Consider the following 21,554-nt stretch of genomic DNA (forward strand, 5'->3'; position numbering starts at 1 on the left):
TCAGAAACACATTAAAACGATTACATTTAAAGCTACAGTACTTTTTTGGACACTTGATGCAATAAGCTCAATAAACGTATACATATTATCACCTTAAACTGTGTTATAGCTAGTCAATATCCCCACTTTCACACCTGAACACACTCGTGTACTACAGTAAGAATATCTAATCCTTGCTTAACTGTACATGGATCCTTTTGCAACCATTCAACTGCCTTAATGGATTTCCTTTCACAATTAAACATGTTTACACACAGCCCAGTTGCACAGCAGTTTGTGAAATAGTCACAAAATTGTAATGTATTGATTTATGTACATAGACATGAATTTCACATTTTTTTCATGATGGTCAACACAAAATCAATTATTATAATTAATATAATCCACATAACTGGGAACTGGGAAGTATAAAGACCGGCGAATGCCTCATAGGGAGGTTGTTGAATTATCAAAGAGCTCAAAGTTGAATTATTTGACACGTAACTTGCGTACTTAAGTTACAGCACTTCCAGAGTTATTTTAACCCAAACCACAATCTTTTTCTACACCTAACTAAGTAGTTTTTGTCACGGTACTTCCATACTTATGTTATGGTAGTTCCGGTGTTATTTGAACCCAAACCACAATCTTTTCCTAAACCTAAGTAGTTTTATTTTGAAAAAACTGGAGCGGAAATTGACACGTGCGTCACGTGTTGTTGAAAGTTGTGCTGAGCGTCACAAGCACATAGACACAGTATGTGCACGAATAAAATAGATTCAATTCGTGACTATTTCACAACATCTGTGTGACTGTGTTGTTACATACTGATTACAAATTGCTGGTCCAGTGTTTTGTCAGTTTTTTTCTTTTTCTCAGTGATTATTTGTGGCACAGTGTCACTTTAACTGTATTTTGGGCGTGTGATCATGTTTCAGTGCCACGTCCATCTCTTTTTTGTTTGTTTGTTTGTTTGTTTGTTTGTTTTCTCTTGTTAGTATTGCTGCCCCTGTTGTTGCTTACTCTTTTGTTTTGGTTAGTTTGAGTCTAGTTATTTGGCTTTTCTTGTGCTGTGTCATATGTTCTATAAAAAAGAAAATACAATTTAAAAAAAGTTTCCACACTTTCTGCTCTGTTTCGGTCTCAAACCACTCCTGAAAAAATATCTGGATTTTTATCAGCCAGCAGAGGCCTTGACTTTGTCAGTGTGCTAAGCAGGTAGTGTAAAGTGGGTTTATAAGAGCCCTTTTGCTGGAAACGAGGTTGATGAGATCCTGAATCCTATATTTAAAGAAATTGTAATGCAGAATATAAATTCATAGGAAGAGAGGTCAGTGGTGATTAGGGAAGGTGTATTTGTGAGAGAAAGAGAGAGAAATGTGTTTTTGTATACGTACATCAAGTGTACTTGAAATTAAAAGAAGCAAATATCATTGAATTCTACAGAAGCCCAGAAAGGCAAGCGAGAAGTTTTTTTTTTCTGAGTTCTGAGAATTTTCAAAGTCTGATCTAAATTATTTTCTATCCTGTGTTTATGACTTAAGAACAGGTGGATTTCTTTTGCCAGGATAATCTTTCTAAGTTCCTTTTTCTTTTCTTTTTTGTGAAACAGGTAAAAAAACAAAATTTTTGATTTTGTTTTGTCAAGTGTTTTTTGTTGAGGAGCGACGTTAGCCTTAGCGATTGCGTCCAGTATGCCCTGTAACCGAAAGTTATAGCGTTAGTTCCCTCAAACAATGTGACAAAACACAATACAAACCAACGTTACAGTAAACTCCGTTAGCTAGACAGTCGACTTAACCTAGGTTGTATCTGTTGGTTAGCCATGAACAACATGTTTTTCACTTCTGGCTAGCGGGTTAACGGCTAACGGCAGTATAGCTAACACTACGATTAGTGCCGATTAAAATACATTTCTAGCCACAGGAGAGAAAATAATTTAGATGATGGATGATTTTAGATAATGGATCACCAGAAATAAAAAAGAATCACTTGCCTTTCTGGGCTTCCGTAAATTAAAGGCAGTTGTTTGAATATCTTGCTCTGGACCAAAGTGTTGGGCTGACCCTGTTGTTTCCAGTGTGGTAAAAGTTACAATAATTAAAACATTGACATGCAGACTGAATGTAAACTTGTTTTGCTTAGGTTGATAGTTTGAGTATCCTGTGACTCCTGTGTAAGAGTTTCAGAGGTGTCTGAACTCTGGTTTCAGTTAGTGGTTAGGGTTAATCTCTGGTTACACCACAGATGTGATGAATTGCTCCCCCGTAGCTGTGTTGCTGGCGGTGAACTGGAGGCTGACTGTGTGTGGTGTTCAGGTTGGTTGAGTGGATATTTTCAGGTGTTTTCAGGAGTACAATTCAGGTCTGTTATTACACTGAGATGACGCTCAGTTGAAAGTTTCATGGTTCAATGACCTTCTGCCAGTCAAACAAAAATCCATTTCTCACTCACTGTGAGCTCTGGACTTCTGTTTGGAAAGAAACCGTTGTTACAGTGAAACAAAAAAAATCTCAACTTGGCTTACTTTATTGAAACATACATCAATTTTTAAGTAAAGATGATTTTGAGACAGAATGGGGTAGGTATAAATAGAAAATATAGGCTGTAATAGTTTGGCATGTTAGCATCCTTATGTTCCCTAAATTAGCAATAAACATAAAGTACAGATGCAGCTCCAACAAACACAGGGCTTTCAAGCCGACCTGTGTTTTGTTTTGCACGGTTGTGGCGGTGACGGTTGTACGTGACGGTTGTCACGTGTTTTCCGTACTGACGTTACATTGTTTCCGTACCTGTTTTACTTAGTTTATGTACTTATTTTAAGCCCAACATGACGTTTTCCCTTAACCTAACTAAGTGGTTTTCTTGCCAACAAATTTAGGACTTTCAAGCTGGAGACCAATTTTCGAAACAAGTATTTTATTTTGCAAGTTACGTTAGTGACGTTTGTCAAGTGTTTTCCGTACCGAATTTACTTTGTTTCCCTACATGTTTTACTTACTTTATGTACTTATTTGAAGCCCAACATGATGTTTTCCCTTAACCTCACTAAGTGGTTTTCTTGCTTAAACCTAAGTCAGTGGCTTTGTTGCCCCTGCTGGTACTGCATGTTCATATAGGCGTGTAATATTCACGTCCCTACGTGGCAAAACTTGACACTGACACGCTATCCTATATTTAAGCGTCTTCGAGTCCCTGAGAAGCGCTATATAAGTCAAATTTATTATTATTATCCTCTGGTGGACAGGCGGGTCTATTACACGCTTTGGCGTGATATTGTGTCCTCCGGTGCTCCTAACGGCATCTGCAAGTGTTACGTGCCTCATTCCGATGCATGCATGTTGTGTTTTTGTGCCCTCTACTCTGTCTCCTCAGGTGCCAACCTCTTCCTCCCATGTGCAGCTGTAGTCCATGGAAGGACACGGCTGCAGCTGATCAGCAATCAGGGCAGATTTTAAGAGAGCTGGAGAACAGAGCAGAAGTGGCCAGAGGGCCTAACGGCAGTATTCAATACTGTGTGTGGTGGTTGACGTCGTGGTTGGTGTCGTGGTTGGCGGGGGAGTGTCAAGAGTCGGCAGTGGTTTATTGTTAAGTGTGTTTATTGCTATATTGTTAGAAAGTAGCGTTAACTTGTTTAGCACCTGATTGTTCGCTGTCTCTGTGGAGCAGTAGATTTAAGTTGGGTACCTTTGGGTTGTTTTGCACTGCACTTTTTAAGCAGTAGCTTTAATTTGAGTGTTTTATTTTTCGTTACTGCCATATTTATTTAGTTGTGCACTTACCTTCCGCTTTCTGTTAGAGAGTAGTTTTCATAGGTTTTGTACATTTTTGTCATATTTTTTGTTAATAAATTGTAGGATTATTTTTCACACAATCTTGTTGCCAGTGCTCTCATTCCCGGGTTTACAAATTTATTTTGTTACCTTCTCCATCCCCTGGACCTTAAATTGAGGGGAACATAACAGCAAGATTTCACAGACCAACAACCAATCAGAGCTGACCTGGGATCTGCTGTCCATCTGCTGTCTATGAGAGCCGGCTGTCAATCACTCAGGAACTCCGACCAAATGGTCAAACTAGGCAGCGCTGATCAAATATGAATCAATATGATGTTACGTTAATGCCTATTTCTCACCTCAAATGTTTTCAGAACCATCTTGTAGTGCACGGTTTATCTGTAAAATGAGAAAGTTTGTGACCTAGCCGCCATGTTGAAATCTCTTGAAGGAACGCCAAGCACCAATCACATGACTGGAGCACAGCCAGTAGGAACGCTCTCTCTATGAAATGACCTGTGATTGGTCAAAGTCTTCCGTTACGGGCTAGATTTTCTAAAGCCTGAAAACGGAGCCATAAGGAGGTGCAGAAGTCTAGTTATCTCTCAGAACACTTGAATTACAATATGCTGAAAGGTTATTATGGAATTTTTGCCCAATGATGCCAAAAGTATACTGCTTACTGAAGCTTTAAAGTTCGCAAATGTTTACCAAACCGTGACCAAGAAATAATACCACTGAACAGCTAAAAAGACTGGATTTCATTTTTGGATAATAGTTGCATACTCAATTCTAAACTGGATCGACAGCAGATATTGTAAATCCTAAAGCAAGAAAGATAAAACAAACTCACCAAAATAACTTTTCAGTGCTGCATGCTCTGGCTTCTGATTTGGTTCCTTTTGATTACTGAGAGTGATTAGCGTGAGCAATTTTCAGTCCAATCAGTCATCGATCAATTCACTGCAAATGTGGGAGGCCGTGGGTGGCCTTACTGGAAAACAGCAGCACTGGTATGTAACCAGCAAATATATCAATCCCACCTCTTTCCCCTGTAGTTATTATGACAAATTGCTGCATTTATGGGATTCAAACACATCAACACATTTCACTAAACATGTCCCTCGTGCATTGTTCCTCTGCTGCACTCCCTCATTCCCCACGTCAATCAAACCGCTCTGTTTCTTTACTCCACCCGCCATCATCATCATCATCATCACCATCAGCAATCTCTCCCCTGTTTCTTCCCTCCATCCCTCCGTCTGCACACAGCAGCCTTTTCTAAGCTACAATCAATATGATATGGAGTGTGGCCACTTGCCTCTCAGCTGCTGTCAATCGAAGTGATTGTCACGCACACAGAAATGAAAACAGCCTCTATTATGTTTGATTTAGCCTCACAACGCCTGCACGTGAATTCTCCTCTTTCTTTCAAACAGGCAGTGAATCTGCACATTTACTCTGAGTAAAAATAAGACATTTATAAGGGGTTTTAATGCCAAAAACATAAAATCAAGAAATCAAAATAATACACGTACATTGCAAAAACAAATAAGCTATTATACAGAATTTATCAGATGCTATAAACACCTTATATGGAGTCATATCATCATAACTGGAATGAGGTTCTGAATAAATTATAAGGTGTGAAAAAGCCTCTCTCTTTCGATCATACTTTGTTGTGTATCTGGTTTAATGGCACAATCTGTATCTGATGAATAGATTATTATCAAAAGAACTCGGGGAGCATGTTGTGGATGAGGATGGGGATGATTTGATATTCAGTGTTGGTTGCTGTGTACTGATGATGTTAATGCCATTTTCCTACTTATACCTCTGCATAAAACATCCCGATCACGAGGTCTGTGGGCAAGCAGCAACATGTTTACGATCACCCCACTATAAACTGTGTAATAACTATAAATAGAGCTCAACATTTTATTTATATGTTTGTTTTTTGTTATTGTTCAGAAATAAAAAAACAACAACTTGTTTTTTAACAATCAAAACAGTTACAAAGTAACGAGTTGTCCTAAAAGCTGCAGTTTTTGGCCACTTGGGGGCAGTAGAACATCCTGAAATCACAACATCTGACATATTATCACCTCACGAAGTTGTTTTGGCTAACCTGTCGGCAAACGGTTGCTTATTTACTCATTCAGCAGATACGGAGCAGCATTAGCATTCATTTTGTGTCCACCTGATCAACCCAATCTCATGGAAGGCATATAAAGAGCACTACATTTTGAGGACATTCCGCGTGTCACGATAACGTATTTTAAGCTCTTTGTGTGTCATTCATACGCCACAAGCTTGACGTTATGAAACCATGACACCACGTTGTTACTGTGAAACGGTCGCGGAAAAACAACATGGTTGGGCTAAGAATAAGTAGGTAAACGAAGTTAAATATGTACGTAAACAACATAACATCAGTACCGAAAACACGTCACAACTTCAAAATAACTCAACAACACTTTGGGACATGAACACCAGTCTTAAAAAAACTATTTCCCTGTTGAAAGTCCTGTGTTTGGTGGACCCATGCACCGCCCCTCCCACCACCGTAAGCAGTCTCTCTTACTTTTTATTCTACGTCACTAGCTGTGAGCGTAGCTTATTCACCCGGATGCGTTTGCATTGCCTTCAGTACAGACTACATGGCGTACACGTGACATGCCAAAAGCAACAATGGCGTTGTTATTACACGCAAAATGACTCACAAATGACTGTGTCATTCATACTCTTTTTGGTGAGACTGGGCTGATCTGATTAATAAGTCCAATAACACTCTACTTTTAGTTCTGATTTTATCTCCATCAACTCTTGAGAAAAATATCTGGTTAAGCAAGATTTTTTGACGTTGCCAGAAATTCAAAACAATGAGCTAAAGGAGGCTAAATGCTCTGCTCGAAGCTCAGTGGAAATACAAAGATGGGTGATAAATCTCTGTTGGCTCACCACTACAAGTAACCCATTACAAATAGTAATTTGATCCATTGTTAACATAGAAATAGTGAATAGTGCAGCTTTCAGAAAAACAACCGCCAATGGCCGAGCTTCAAGTGTTTTGTACCTTTGAGAAGACTTGTGCGTCCAGTTTGGTGAGAACATTTTCAAAGAACCTTTTACTCTGGTGTATAATGAACTACAAACAGCATGATATTAACAACCTGCTCTGTGTCTTCTGTTTCCTTTGATTTGGTTTTGACAAAAGCCAAGGCTCATTTCTGAGACTCACATGTAATTGTAGATGTTAAAGTGTCACATAATGGCCGTAATTTCGATGCTCCACGTTTGCTGCTGTGGAAACATCTTTTCATGTTCTCTTTCTGAGAGCAGTGATAGTTGCCATTATAAGCCGGCCTGCTATCTGTGCCTCTGCACTCAAACTGAAGAGCTCAAACACACATTTATTACAAACTCTCGGATGTATAATCAAGTATTCATGCTATCGCTGCCATCATGACAAGCTAACAAAAACACAGAGATGTTTGACCTTACAGACGAGCTGAAAGGGTCTTCACTAATGCTCGTCTTTCTACATCATTATGATGTCCATGCTCAAAGTGAACGTTTGCATGCGATGCTGCTGTTTACTTATACATTGTACTGTTTTCATTGTTTGAGTTATAATTGTTATATTATTATAAAAAACCTTTTTTTCACTGTTAATGCTCTTACCTTCCCACAAGAGGAAAAAAAACATTCCAGTGGTCTACGATGATCAATGGTCAAACAAACACAGGACTCTCACTCAGGAGACTGCTGTTCGTGGCGAAACCAACAATGTATCATTTGTCTTTGTGTTCACAATGTTAAGTTTCACTTTCACTTTACAAACAGGATTTTTTAGCCAAATTTATAAAACTTTTGACAAACAAATGGTTATTTTCAGTGCATCTTTGGCAACAGCATGCCTCCGCATGTAAATCACAAAAGTCATAATGAATCACTACATATTTATCTGCTGATGAGCTCTTCTCTTTCCCTCTGTGTGTCTTCTGTTTCTCAGTCGGCTTCCCACATCACATTGACCAGCTTTTCTGTGTGTGTGTGTGTGTGTGTGTGTGTGTGTGTGTGTGTGTGTGTGTGTGTGTGTGTGTGTGTTATGAGTGGATCATAAAAAGTGGTGAGTGTTTTCATTGCCATCCCAGCCTCTTTATTCCCTTTATTTTACAGGCTGCAGGGTCTGAATCAGCAATGGTGCTGCTTCTTGCCAAAACCAGCGAAGGTGAAATTTCTCTCTGAGTGGAATGTAGAGTTTCCGAATAAAATCCAAACAACACATGAGGCTGTTTATGGGGTAGAGGGGCGGCAAAATGAAGGCATCAGGCCCACACAGAGTTCACACCCAGCAGGTTCTGGGCAGCTTATTTGATCTTTGAAGTTTTTTGGCTCTTACTTCAGTTTGGCTGGCCAGGTTGTGATAACAGCTTAGAGAGAACAAGGTATACGCTCAGAGCTCATTTAACTTTTATCAGTGACATTTTGACCCGACTCACATCTTTCAAAGGCAAATAACCGCGTACATGTTACCTTTATCTTGCACTCTTGCTGATATATGTATCTGGCACCTATCAATTCAAATGGCTTTATTGGCATGATGTAACACTGTACATATTGCCAATCTGGGGACATGGTTATATTGCTAGATCATCTGTTGTAACATACTGGAATCCCAGCCAGCTCTCATTCCCAGGGCTTAAAATACAGACGCTTTGTCACATCCATCGGCATGTGATACCAACGCACTTTAGCAGCTGTATGAGACGAAGTAACTACAATGTAAATCCGCAGCAATATTAAATGCTCAGAGAAAGTCCTCTAAGAGTGTGGTGACGTAGTTTAAAGAGCGAAAAAGAGACACACATAGGACGGGTGGGAAGGGAGGTGGATGGGTCCAACGAACACAAGGCTTTCATCCTTGAGACTGCTTTTTCAAGATTCAAGATTCAAGAGTTTTATTTGCCATTTGCACCTAAGTACATTGGAATTCTGAGCAGTTTACACCGAGTCAGCTTTAACAAAAGAAAAGGTAGAAAAGGCACAAGGTAATTACAGTACAAAATAAGTATCACATTCAACTCAACACAATAAATAAATAAATTATTAAAACATAAAGCGCCCTCAGTGTAGTCAATAAATAAACTAAACTACCCTCTGCATAGGAACGATACCCCATAATACAAATATACAGTGTATATGCTCCATGACCATGTTAAAAGAACTTGTAGCTCTCATAAAAATATATATATATTTTTTAATAATTAATGTATTTCAGAGAATTACACAGTGGAAGGCAGCATATTGCACAGCATTTCAGTCCATTCAGTTCAGGTGTACTGCGTGTCAATAATGGTACCGAGGTAAGGTGAGGGGTATTTGTGTCCCCCTTTAATGTCCTTTGCCACCAGTCTTATTGTAGCTGGGAAGAAGCTGTTGTGAAACCGTGCTCTGTGAGTTTGTGTCCCGTGTCTTAAGTTTCACTTTCACGTTACAATCACCTGTTAGTTTGTGTTCTGTGTTCACAACGTTCAGTTTCATTTTCATTTTACAAACAGTAATTTTAAGCCCGACCATGATGTTAATTCCTAAACTTAACTAAGTGGACCGTAAAGTGATGCCGAGGGGTCTGACAAAGCATCATAATGTGACGAGTTGGGATGAGAACATGTTGGGAATCCTCAAAATACTGTATGTCTGAAATTTTGCTTGAAATTAAAGTGTTTTTAGACATGGAGATTACCTATAACCATGATATCAACCAACAAATTCACACTCCCAACTCGTCAAATACCGCCGTTTGGTCAGTGTCCCTTGGCATTGGATACCAACGCATGGGGTACCCCTCTTGCATTACTTTTGGACAAACCAGGGATGGCGTGTCAATATATGCTCGTTACATACATAGTGTCCTTTCAAAGTAAACTTCTGTTTCACAGGAAGTTAGGTTTGGGCTTGGTAGGGTTAAGAAAACGGTCGTGGTTGATGTTGACTTCACGTGACTAGTGACTCATGTGGCTTACGACTCACTCGACTAGCGACTCACGTGACTCACTTGACTGACGATACCACGACTTACGTGACAAAATAAGTCAACGTTACTTTTAGTTTCACACGGGACGCGAACAGCAGTCTCCTGGTTGAAAGTCTTGTGTTTGTTTGACCCATCCAATATCTAACCTAGACGTCTACAAAACTTTAACTTTTAAACCAAATGTTATCTAGTTTTAACCCAGACATCGGAATGTCTTTTGACCTGCAAATCATAAAATCAGTGCTTAATGGGCTTCAAATGACGTCCAAACATCCACAGATCTCAGTAGTTGGATAGTTTGTACAATATTCTCATAAGATCGTTGTTGAAAACTAAGCAGAACAAAATGAAGTCTAGAGACCTTTACCTGTTGCCAGAAACAGTAAGCTCACAAGGTCATCAAAACTTCCATCCAATAAACAAACAACCTGTTAGTCCATGTGGCTGCTGTTTACGAGTCCTGGCTGGCTTGTAATTGAAGTGTGTGAAATTAAATGGAGCAAGGAATTGAAAAATTCAATAAAATTCAATAAACTGTTCCAGTTTGGACCAAAGAAAAGCCAACTTTCTTCTTTTTCTCAACTGTCCTTTTGTTAGTTTTCCTTCCATCCAGATTCTCTTGCATCCAACTGCTCTGCAACTAATCTTTGTCGCTCTTCCATGTCTCCATCCTTCTGTCCTCACAAACGCCCTCTACCCCCTCCACCCGGGGAGCTGTAGCTGTAATGACGGTTGATGGAATTACAATAAAAAAATATTGATCTGCGGCTGGCTGAAACACTGAGCAGATCCCCAGCTTGGCTGCCAGCTTTCCTCGGGTTCCAAGGTCTGTTTTTGTTCCTGGAGAGCTTTTGAAGAGGCGACGCACCACCAAGAATGAAATCACAACAACATGATTACAAAACTTGGAAATTGGGATGATTTTCTGTTTTTTAGCAGAATATCTCCAAAATGATTGCAATTAGTGGAAAGCCAGACCGTAAGCCAAGGAACAAGTGATATGTTTCTGATTTGGATAGCCCTACTTGTCATGTATATTTTTTTTTAAAACCTTGCCATTTAGACTTGGCCATGTGTTCATTTATTTGATTGTATTGGTGGCATTGTATGTCAACATGAAGCATCTGACAGTAGAGAGCTGACAGGAAGTGAGGGGTGAAAGAGATAGGGAATGACATGCAACAAAGGCCAATTGGGCACCCCACTTGTGGCCATTTATAAAGCACAACATTTTTGTCTCAAAACTCCCGAACTTTGAAAGTCGATCTAGTTATTTGGTTTATTGTCTTGGTGGCGGACATTTTCCCATCATGTTGCACTACAGTATGCGTCATCTTCTTCCTCTGGTCTGTCCTTTGTTAACGCCCAAATTCCAGTACAGATTTGGTTAATGCTCACATCTTATAGCCAAGAGGGTCCGCCCATGTTTGTGAGCCCAATATTCATGATTCATTAACACAGATGTGCTAACTGCTACTAACACGCATACTCTGGCCCTGTTCAGACCTGGCATTAAAATGCGTCTCCACATGGGTATGGAGTGACCACTTGTGATGGTCGGATCTCACTTCTTTGCAAAGACCAAATGCGTTGTTGTTTTTTTAACCAGTTTGGGTTTTAAATGATTTCGTTTACTTGTTTGTGCTGATCAAATGAAGCATTTAGCTAGCTACAGACTGAGAACAAATTATTTAATTTACTGTGGCTACCAGCAGCTACTGGGAACTTTTAAGGTGGAACATTTTCTTGCATGTTACTCAATGCACGAGTTGACGTTGTGAATCAATCAACACATGTCAATATGACAACTTTGACCATTCCATTTGTTTTTATTGGCTCTCTTAAGTGACATACGCTTTAGTGATGAATGTATCTTCAAGCGCTTAAAAATGTGTATATGAATTTCAAAAGAAATGTTAATGTTAGAAGAATGTGGGCATATGCGGACCAGACCACCTGCGAATGTGGTCTGAGCGATCGGATCTCAATGCGTCTTGAATGCATTCACATTTGTACTTAAACCCAGGATGCATGTTAATACCAGGTCTGAACAGTTCCTCTGACACCCAATGTAGTATCAACAGAACCGTGTCAGTTTTGGAGTATGTCAGAGCTTTAAAGGTGGTACTCTACATTTCTCTTATTGTCAACAAAACCAACAATGTGTTCTCTCAATACTTTCCAACTCCCCAAGCTTGTTTGTTGCACTCACCCCCAAGCTCATTAATTCCTACTAAAGACATGAATCTTTAAAAATGGATCACATATATATAGTTTCTTTTTTCTTTCTCTTTTTTAAAGCTAAATAATTTCCTAAAACAGATGGGCACTGTCATTTCTAACAATCATTACTCAACACGAGTAAGTCGTGCAATTGTTGGGGATTGTATTTGACCCAACGTGATCTCATATAAATACATGAAATGACCATGACCCCTTAAGATTGCCTAATTTTAACAAGTGCCACCACCATGGTTTTAACATTAGGTTTAGGCAACAAAACTACGTTGTTAGGTTTAGCAAAGAAAAGATCAGGTTAAAATAACTACGCTTTTTACGTTACTTCTTACATAGCCAACGTAATTTAAAATAACTCAACATTGACTTTTGGTTTCACACGGGACCCGAACATTAGTCTCCTTGATGAAAGTCCTGTGTTTGACCGACCAACCCCACCCCGACCCCCTCCCTACGCAAACTTTAATTAAACATATTTCTGTTGAATCTGTGAATTTGTGTGTCCACCACAACAAAGGATCCTAATTGATTTTCCATTGGCATTGTTTCTGTGGTGCCTGCACATCGTTTTAACACATTACGTACCACCATCACGTAATGCGCTGGAGGTGATGAGGTGATGGTCATTTCACATTTCTGTGAGATCAGGCTGTTTTGGCCACAGATTTGGTGAGCTAGCAAGTACTTACAGCAGCGGGACGTTTCATAATGTGATTGGTAATGAAGGAACATGTCACCCAGTGCAACACACTTGATGTGTTTTTAATAGTTTTCGAACAACAATGGAGTAGATTAAATCCTTGTTGGTTTTGGTCTTTTCGTGGAATTTGCTGACAAGATTTCTGAGACTTATACTTTAAGTATTTCTCAGGTTAACTATTTGTGACCAACAGAGAAAATCAATAAAAGTCTTCAAGTGCAGTTAATGGTATCAAAACATGTTTCAGGTCTCCAGAATACACTCACAGGTCAATTTAGTGCTGATGGTGCAGGATGTCAAGTCAACAAAACTGTCCCACGGATGAGTTACCTGTCAGTCCGTGAAAAGTAATGTTTACAAGCCACTGGCTGTTAGTAATAAGTCAAACAATCTGTTGTCCCAAAATGGACTAAAACTAAAAGCCAACAATTGATTTTTAATCTCGGACCAACAGAGCAGAAATACAGTGGAGAACACATCCATAGTTCCTGTCGGTCCCTGTTGTGCCGTTACAATGATAAGTGAATACCAGGGAGTCGAGGTGTGTGTGTGTGTGTGTGTGTGTGTGTGTGTGTGTGTGTGTGTGTGTGTGTGTGTGTGTGTGTGTGTGTGTGCATGGGTGCGTGCGTGCGTGTGCGGTGATTCATTGAAACCGGCTGGCCCAAGAAGAGAGGAGGATGATTGAGTCATGGCTGCAGAGTGTTTACGGCTTTTCGGCACAGCCCTCCTTATTGTACCTATAAAACCCTTTTTATCATTTTATAGCGTCTAGAAAAAGAACACACACACACACACACACACACACACACACTCACAAACACTATTTTCACTACAGTTTCTTAATGTAATTATTCTCTGCATCTCAAGCCAAGATTGCACAAAAACAACCTTTATAGCCTAATGATGATTATCTCCTGAAAACCGCTCCAAGTGTTTGTTTACACCAGAGCCCTGCGTCTTTGCGTTGAGCCTTTGGCTTCGGCCCAAACCGAGAACTTCTTCAGAGTTGTATGCAGTCAACTGGATGCCCACTTTCCCCTTCTGTCAAACTGGACTGATGGAATTAATTGAGGGATACAGAAGGAGCTTGTTCAGTTTACTGGAGTTATCTAATCTTCCAGCCATCTCTGAGATGATGAGTCTGGGGGACAACAAAGCCACTTTCCCCGTCCGACTGAACAAATCTATTTGAGCTCTTATCCTGCCACTTCCCGTCTCTTTAACTCTGTTTACAGTCCGTCTTTCAGAGATGGATACTCTAGTTTCCAAGTTGCAGGAAAGTTGCACTTGAAAAAATATATTTCGTTTTTTTGGGGGGGTTTTTTTTACAGCCTGAGTCAATTTTCGTAGTTTTGATCAATTATGATTGCATCCGTTCCCCTTTTCTCCCACACGTATATACAGTAGATTGGCCAGTTCTTTATGTGTACTGCAGTTGTTGTTGTTGCTGCTGTTAAATGTTTATATGTATTTTTAATTTGCTTTGCCACATATGTTTTGGAGGAAACCTAATTGCTGTGTGGAATACAGTCACTGGCGAGGTGTTTTTTCCAATCCAGGAAGTGTGACGTTTCTCAAACAGCACAGAAGTCCTAGTGAAGAGGGCAGGACTGGATGGCTGGTAGAACAAACCGCATGACTCTGACACCAGAAGCAAACCTAGTCTCACTCCCAATTCATCAAATACCGCCGTTTGGTAAGGGCTCCTCGGCATCTGAAACCGACGCACGGAGGAACCCAACAGCATGAGACAAACCGGGCTTTCAACTAACTCCAATATAAACCCACCCACAACCTGTCGGAGCAAGTGACGTAGTATAAATAGCCTGAGAGTCCGCTAAGGCTGGGCATTAGAGGTGTTGGATGGGTATAACACAAGACTTTCAACCAGGAGACCGCTGTTCATGTCCCGTGTGAAGCTAAAAGTTGACTTATTTTGTCAAGTCCGTCGTTAGTCACGTGACTCGTTGGTGTCGTCAGTCCCGTGAGTCACATGAGTCGCTAAGTCAGGGAAGTTAACGACATCCACGACCGTTTGCTAAAGTAAAAGTTAAAGTTTATATACTAAGTTAGTTGTTCGTCATTCGTCAGCCCTGTGAGTCGCTAGTCAGTCAAGTTAACGTCAACCACAATCTTTTCCTAACTCTACCTAAGTAGTTGTGTTGCCTAAACCTAACTTCTTGTGAAAACGGAAGTTTATTTTGAAAGGACACCATGCGTTTCATGCATGTAACGAGCGTATATTGACACGCTGTCCCCGGTCAGTCCAAAATGAACGCAAGAGGGGTACCCCGTGTGTCATCTCTGATGCCGATGGGCGGTATTTGATGAGTTGCGAGTGAGTGTGTTGCAACCCTGAGACATACTTCTTGCGTCTTACTGGTTTTGACTACTAAAACACTTTTGTTTTTATATTTAGAAGTCAAATTGTCTTGTCTAACGCTTAAAGTCAGCGTTGAGTTCTTCCCAATTTAACCAAGACCTCGATCTTTCCGTAACATTTATCAAACGTCAATCATATTTTTAAATTCCGAGATCAGTTATTGTAGGGAAATCAAATCAAATACTTTTACAGTGTAGGTTTCCAGATGTGTTGATGCGAACATTTGACGTTATGTTGCTTTAAAAAAAAACATATCAATTAAACTTAAACATACGACTGCAGTTTTTCAGGTGAAATAGTAAGCTGTCACTAGTCACTTTCTTTCACACTATAGTCACACTGTCTCCCCATCAGATCAAACCCCATTCCATCCAGGCATCCATGACAACCAGAAGACGTCACCAATGTAGTGACAAAGACACAATCCCTCACCAGCTTCCCACCACCGCACAGCCAAGCTGGAATCAACACTGAATACCACCTGAACACTGTCTGCTGAGGAGATGAGTGAAGTTTTTTCTGTCTGCAAACGACTCGTTTCACCGTCGTCCATCTAGAAGGACAGATAAAGGCAAAAACTTTTAAGAAATTATTGAAAACTGGAGCGAGACATTAAATGACATAATCATATGATAACATTTCCAGAAAGCTCATTGTGCACCTGTCCACGCTGCTACACAAACCATGGATTTTCAAAAGTGTCTTCCTTGTAGTGGGGTTTCAAAAACACTTGTTTATTGGTGAAAACACCGGAGCCCAGGACCACTGTACACACTGTGTCTAAACCGGTTGACAAGACCAAACTGTTGACAAGACCAAACTGTGGACAAGACCAAACTGTTGAAAATAACAGAGAGAAAGATGAAGATGTGATCATAAAAAATGAGATCACAGCCATATGAAACAGATTCATTCCTTCTGTGAGAGCGTGTCATGTACATGTTTTGGTTGTTGATGTGTCATTGATCTGTTCCAGAAGTTCCTTTCATCACATTATCAGTAGTCTGTTGCGATCAGAGTAATGACAGCTGTCTCTCATTGGCCCTCGCCTCACCTCTCAGCTCCCCAGATGGCGATGATATGAAGGGTTCCCACCAACCCATCTGATCAGAACCACCCAGCACGCCCCGGAGAGCAACCTGATCTTCTTCTGCGGGACCAAGGAAGAAATGCAAGAGCTGTGGAGACGAAAGTCTGCATAGAGACATCACACAGAGAAAGCTTTATTGAATCTATAAACACAGTGGGAGTTATTACACCTCGTAATAACAGTGAGAAATCAGAGTAACGTTCCCCGAGGCACAAACAAGGCAGTAACCAATGAGGTCATTCTACTGATGAACTATGTCCACAAAAACAGAGGCCTGTTAGACTCGTGTTAACGCATGTATGTCATAAATTCCTTTCCACAACTACACTAATTTGGCCCAAGGCTGTGTTGTTAACTTTTTTGCTTCCATATCACACTTCCTGGTCAAAATGAGCTGCTTGCACTGGAGTTGCTGGCATGCATGCAGGAACGTATCTTAGCTGGAGGGCTGGGGCTGCCCTGGATTAAGTAAAAACCAGTTTAAACTTTGCATGAATGTGCCTGGGATGTACAGATAACATGCAGCCTCACTGTCACTACTGTACGCTGTGTTCCTTTTTCCAAGAAGCCTATTTTTAGTTGGTTTCGGACTATTTACAGTGAAGAAATATGATATTTTAGCTTATTTTCTGCGTCCTCAGTTGGCCAACACGTTCTCATCCCAACTCGTCACATACCGCCGCTTTGTCGTCACTTTATTTTCGGCATCAAAACCACTATAGTTACCCATGGCGTCACTTTACCATTAGGCAACAAAACCACTATAGTTAAGTTAAGGAAAGAAATGCATAGTTGGGCTTGAGACTACTACGTTTGTACAGCGAAAATGACACTGGACGTGGGGACACAGGACACGAACGAACAGCTGATTGTAACGTGATGCGCTGGACACGAGCAGCAGCTTCCTGGATGAAAGCCCTGTGTTTGTTGGACCCATCCACCTGCCCACCCGGTGTGTCTCTTTTGCTCTTTAAAGTACATCACCAGACTCCCGGCGCACTTTCTCGGAGCGTTCATTGTTGCCGCAGATGGGTTTACATTATAGTTAAAGGGACTATTTGTCACTTTAAGAAATGCTTGTTAACAGTGACACCTGTGGCCGTTAAGTGAACGAAAGTCAGAGTCGGGCTCGCGCTGGTGCTCGCTCTAAATAGACAGGAACGAGCATCGTTCAAAACAGTGAGGCGACACACGTCAGCTAAAACCACAATATCACTCTATATTTCACCTGCTTGGCAGTAATATTAGCTGACCAGACGAAGGTCTCTCCATGAATCAATGCTGATACCAGTGTGGGCTCCGCAGCGAGAAACGTTATCGTCTCCGACTGCGCCCGCAGGGAGACACCGGCACCCGGTCGGAGGCGATAACGTTTCTTGCTGTGGAGCCCCGTCACTTCACAAGATATGGGAAACCTCTGTTGGTCTGGAGGAGCTGCAGCATTTATTTCTGCACAAACGTCCACTGTACATTTACTAGATATTCTCAGAGCTACTAACTCTTCTGCAGTGTGTAGTGAGCACGCATGCACGTCTAATAGAGGTGGAACGAGACAGTGAGAACGCGCGCGGTGTGTGTGAGTGAAGGCAAGCAGGCAGAGGAGGAGAGACTACGGCCACACGCGAGCACGCATATGCGAACACGCATGGGATCCCGACCCGGTAGATTTATACGTGTAAAAAGTTACAAACAGTCCCTTTAATGGAACGTCCAATGCATTTCATATCGGCGCTAAAGGGTGCTGACGCCTGTGACAAAGCCTCGTTATTTAACGCCCTGGGAATGAGAACGGGCTGAGTCTGCTATGGTCAATTATGTTTAGCAGTGCTTCTAAACGTTTAGCTTAGGGTGAAGGAACACAGTCATGTCAGGATACCTCTGTAGGACATCTTATATATGGCTGTCCTTCAAATTAGTACTTCAACAGAAATTGATTTTAAATTCTTGTGTTTCACTCTGGCCAGCAGGGGGAGCTGCACCCCCCCTTCCCACGCTAATGGTTACTGGAGGTCATTAAAACACCTCACTGTACTGTAAAGACAGAAAGATCTTGGCAGGATTTCATACGGGGAGCCTCGTCTCGCTACTATTTGACCATGACTCATCGGATTGTGGAAAGCCAGCTTTAAATCACAGCTGACAGGGAAGTAATCATCTTTACTGGAGCCTGTTGTTCTTCAAAGGCTCCTCGTCCATTTTTAGCTCCATGTCGTTTTCAGAGTTCATGATGTCATTCCTGCTTTGGCTTTCAGGCTGATCTTTTGAATCCCTAGTTCCGTTTTTAAAACCTGCCATTAGCCAACCAGGGAGCAAAGTAAACCAGTGAAAAAAGAAACACAGGGCGGGTGGGTGGGGGAGGCAGATGCATCCAACAACGCAGGGCTTTCATCCAGGAGACAGCTGTGTCCAGCCCGTTCTCTTTCCCAGGGCGTCACATATCGAGGCTTTGTCAAGGCCATCGGTGTTCGATACCGCCGCACAAGGTACCCTTGACTGCCGGTCTGAGATGCAACGGGCGCGTTCTGTGGTGGTGGCAGAAATCTCAGACACAGATAACTCAAAACCAAACTATCTGCATGGACAGGTACCACTAGAGGTTAAGTGAGAACATGTGGCTTTTTTTGTAATTTTGGTGAGCTGAACCTTCCATGTACCTGTGTTTATACACCTATAACTCTCTCCCTTCACTGACTCAGAGGCTGCTGCCGGATTTCCATCTGCGTCTGCTCACATCTCTAAAAAACGCTGCACGTTGATTGGTTAATGGTGACCGATGGTTGCTGTGCGGGAGTCTCGTGAAGATTTGGGGTCAGAGTAGCTGTGGAGATCCAGCGTAAAGTGTAATCCATCACTTTACTCTGGTCAGGCTTCAGATGTTCAAATCACGTGTTTGCCAAGCTCCGGCCACAAGTTATAGAAAGACAATAAATCTCATTGTGTTCTTGAACATTCTTTCCTCGGGGCTGAAAGCAGAAGTGGAAACTTCTCTGGTGTGGTCTGAGCACACGATCAGGTGAAAGAAAAAGAAGAACACTTGTTTTGTTTTGGGGACTTTTTCCACATTAAATTTCTCCTCCATCACTTAGCAGCAGGGAAATACTGTAACTGAACATCTGTTTAAAGTTTGACACCAGTTGGAACAGAAGTTAGATACTGGAGGGTTTCAGAGACACAAAGAGATGAAACAGGTGATCCAATTTACTTTCTGTGGTCTGAAGAAATGGTTTCAGGCTGTCTAGCATAGAGGTTATTTTGGCACATACGGATTAATTAAAAACATGCCAGCCAAAGCTGCTCATGTCTGACTTCAACTCTGTCTCATTACATTTATACTACTAATTTGCAACAGCCAAATGCCACTTCTTCCAAGGCTGAGAATGAACCTTTCAAACTCAAATTAAAGGGACTCTGTAAGAATCACAAATTGCTTGTTAACAGTGACACCTGTGGCCGTTAAGTCAACGACAGTCAGCGTCCTGTTGCTCACACTGGACGTGATTGACAGGCATCATCGCTCGTTTTCTCACAGGCTCGCCGCCGCTCTCACTCTCTTGCTTCACCACTCACTTCCCACGTGCACACATCAAGCCCTCAGGAAAAGCGCCGGTCGTTGGTGCCAATTTTCTTTGTGGCCAAACAGCGGTACTACAACTTCTGCGTCCGTCACGTGATGCCATTGAGCCCAAAAAGATTTTTTCCCATAGACTTACATTGGGAAAGAGACGTCTGTAACTCATCGGATAAATTTTGAGGTGAATCAACTTCCCAGTACGAACACTTGAATAGCCCTTATTTAAATCATAAGGTCCTAAAAGTTGGAAATGCACTAATAGCTGAATCCAGAGTTATTTCCCTTCCTGTGTTCATGTGATTGAGACCCAGACCGAGACTGGAGCGAGGGCTGGGATGCGGAGTTAGCAAGTCGTGACGACAGCGTGACGGCTTTGACCCAGTAACCGAGCCATGTGACCGAGCGGACGCTACTGCGCCTGCTCCATGGGCCCAATGGATGCGGAAGATCGGCGAAGATCCGGGTACTTTTCCAGCCGGAAGTCGAACCATTTTGTCATCATGCGCCACTGAGCAACTCTCTTAGGAATGAACGGGGCCCCGCCTCCAATGCTGTGTCCAGTTCTCTTAATACATCCATGGCTAACACACAGTCTTCGCACTCCCTCTGCTATACTCCCACAACACCAGTTTTCGCCCGACGTCGGTCACTTTGCAGGACGGGCTTCACTAGATATAACTTTGTTTGTTTTTGTGCTCCCATGGAGTTTGTGTTGAGTCTGTGGTGGGGGGTGGTCGTTTGTTGCCGTTAGCGACTCTATTTCTAAGCGAACGTTAGCTAGGGCTAAGGCACTCACAGGCGTGCATGATGTGGATTTTCCCAGAAACCCAGGCCAGAGTTCTTCACATTAAAAGCAGTCCACAGGCTGATAGAGGAAAACCAGAAAGTTGCGTAAGGTCTAATTTTTTAGGTTAGGTTACAACATGCTCACACATTGACAATAAAAAACTATTTATACGTGTAAAAAGTTACATAATGCCGCTTTCAAATCAAATGTGATATCAGATGCATATGTATCGGCTGTGTCATCATTTTATTTCATTCTGATTATGTAATCAAAACTTCCTCTTATCATCTCAATTACTGCAGGGGGAGACTTTTTTAAATGATTTATTTATTATTATTTCTTGCTTTAAGAAGAGGCAAAAAAAGAAGCTGGCTTGTGCTTTTCTTTCCTCTCGTCTTGAACTCTTTCATGCAGTTTTCACCGCTCTACTAAAAGCAGACAATAGACAAGAGCACAGCTTGTGCTGAATGCCCCTACCAGAGTGCTGACTACAGGACAAAAGACAATGAACACATCGCACCTGTCTTGGCCACCTCACACCGGCTTCCTTTCTCTTTCAGCGTTGATGTTAACATGGTGGAACTTGTTTTTTAAAGGGCCTTGCATACCAAACAACATATCAGATTGCCTAAAGGACCACAGACCTGTTCACAGTTTGAGATAAACAAACAAGAGTCCTCTTTATTTTCCATTAATTTTCCAGTTAAAATTAGTAGAGAAGCTTCCTGATCCGACCAACACAGCTGATTCACACGTTGCATGTTTAGATATACACTTTGATTGCATAGCTTTTGATTCACCAATGCTATTTCTTTGCATTTAAATTGTCTGTTTATTTCTATTTCCTTCTATTTTCTCAAAGCTCTTACAATTCCCGCCTCTTTGTTCTCACTGTTTATAGCTTCCTGGTATGTGACTGATTTATTGTGAAGCATGTTCAGCTGCAGGAAATGAAGACCGGAAGATGCTATAAATTTAATTGATTGA

This window comes from Sebastes fasciatus, chromosome 2, assembly GCF_043250625.1.
Source record: "Sebastes fasciatus isolate fSebFas1 chromosome 2, fSebFas1.pri, whole genome shotgun sequence".
In the NCBI taxonomy this organism is placed as follows: domain Eukaryota; kingdom Metazoa; phylum Chordata; class Actinopteri; order Perciformes; family Sebastidae; genus Sebastes; species Sebastes fasciatus.